The sequence below is a fragment of the Calonectris borealis genome, chromosome 4, assembly GCF_964195595.1.
Source record: "Calonectris borealis chromosome 4, bCalBor7.hap1.2, whole genome shotgun sequence".
Lineage (NCBI taxonomy): Eukaryota > Metazoa > Chordata > Aves > Procellariiformes > Procellariidae > Calonectris > Calonectris borealis.
The window spans coordinates 36976737-36979130 of NC_134315.1; positions in this window are offsets into that span (position 1 = coordinate 36976737).

The window sequence follows — 2394 nt, forward strand, 5'->3', positions numbered from 1 at the left end:
CAGTAATGACTTGTGCAACCAAAGAGCTCTACAAAAGACATGGTCTTCAGCTAATGCAGACAACGTCCTGGGCCACTAAGAGGTTTCAAGTATCAGGAGGTGTCCCAAATCCAGCACAACCCCAGGCATTACCAGCCAATACAGTATTTATTTAGTGGCCTCTGGGGATTTTCAAGGCACATAACAAATTTACGCTTTAATTTATGAATTGAGTGTGTGAGGAGGAGACATTTGGCAACATTTTCAGTTGCTTAAAACAAATCAAAACTGCGCTGGTCGTGTTCATCACTGGTCCGGTACTTGCAAGTTGTATGCTATTTGATGGGATGTTTATTGCCATGGTATTAATATCTTGGGTCTGATTCTGCCAGTTTTGATGTTGTTAGGGACCATTTATGAAGAAAGGATGGCAAAATCTGAAGGCACTATGGGAGTATTTTTGCCTCAAAGGAGCATGTCAATGCGGTAGCATGAGGAAACAGCAGGGGCACAGCTGTGGGATTCATTTTTACAGGAAGTCCTGCTTGCTTAATTGGAACGCGTGAGAAGACTTGTAGTTTAAACACTTTACCATTTAAAGTCTCTCTTGCAGTTTACAAAGGAACTAAAGTAAAACCCCATCACCACATCACATAGCTCATGGATCAGTGCAAAACCTAGACAGAAAAAATTATATAATGCTGGATTATGGGAAAAAGGCTTTGCAGACCAAAAGGAGAAAAAATCCAGAACATGAGGATCCACAAGAAATCCAACTGCAGTTCTAGGGCTTCTCTCCTGGGCTGCTCCTTGCCTCTCCCTTGACCTCTGGCAGCACTTTAAAAGCTGATACTGGATTCTTTATGATTCCAGGGTTGTCACCACTTCAATGGGATGAGCATGAAGCTGAGGCTAAAGCTGTGCAATATAGTAACTTTTGCAAATTTTATTGGTAAGATTGGAGGGGAACCAGCTTCAGTCAAGGGCAGCCCATCTTACAGCCAGGATCCATCACCAAATCCAATGTGTTTATATAGACAGATCCTTCATTGACTTCTCCTGCTCAACTCATTCAATGACTCTCTGTGGAAAAAAGAGAAGGTCAGCACCGGTCCTTTATGAGAGGACCATGCATATTGCAGTCTATTGGCCTATTACTGGACAGAATAGCCAAAATCCTAAGCGTTACATCCTAAAATGCCCACTGCCTTTTTAGGTATATTGGTCACCTTAAAACAAAGACATTTCTAAGGAAGAAACATTCCTTTGAGTTTTCAAGGTGCTCTCTGCAAGGTGCAAATCTCTGCAAGATTTGGCAGCTTTTCGTGTTTTTAGTAAATATTTATCAAAAAGTTCAGTCTGAAGATTGTTTTTCTTTGCCTTCATCTTTCCCTATCTTAAAGTAAACAGTAGGTTCTCAGGTTACTTCACAACCATGTTTTTTATAGACCATTTCAGGCATAAAGAAGTGGGACAAGAGGCACAATGTGATTGATATTTCTGAGAGAAGCTCAGAGAGACCAGGGGATTGTAGAAAGCACAAGGGGAATGACAGCATGGCAAGATTTCATACAGTGTGATGAAGATTTCATGTTATGTACATCTGTTGATGTTATCTTAGTTTGACCTGTCTTGAGATTTTGAAAGAGTTCACTTTGGTCTTCCCAGCTTTCTCTTTGCTTCTTTTTAGGTTATGCTCACAGAACCAGCACATTAGTTACACTCCTTCCACACCATTCTAAACTTCTACACTCCTTCTAAACCTGAAACAAGTTTCCAGTGGGACCTGAGTCATCTATGGGCCTTGTGATGGTCTTTTTCTAAATAGCTGGAATATTTCTTTCTTGCTAAAATGATGAGATTATGAAGGGATGCTGTTGTGTATTGGGTTGTGATTTCACTTAAAAGTCATGTTTAATCTCTACACATGTAAGATTTCTGCAAGGAAATTTCTTGTATTTTGATGACGTTAGTAAAGAATTAAGGCAAGACCATAGCGTTAGGCATTTTTCTCTGTGTTGTGCATAACAGGATGACCATTTCAAGCACACTTCCTTTTTTATTTCAAAAAAGATACTGAAAGCAACAGCCAGGGATGCTAAGAAGCAAGGAAGAGAAAGTTGTATTCAAGTTACTTTGTGCCTTCTGGCCCTGTGACCTTGCCAGCCTGTGCTGAGCCACTAGCATCTTGACCATTTTGGTTACTACTGGAGGAAAAAAACCAAATCCTTTCCTGGTCTTGGAATGGCTCCAAAACAGAACACGTATTCCCTGCTGAAGGTGACCTGTTTTAGGGTTTTTTTATCCCTGCTAGATTCTGGTTTCCCATTATTAAAACTCCAGAGTGAAGCATTTACTAGCTTTGTCCCTATATTTACAATACCTTTTGACTGAGATGTCTAAGAGCTTTAAACA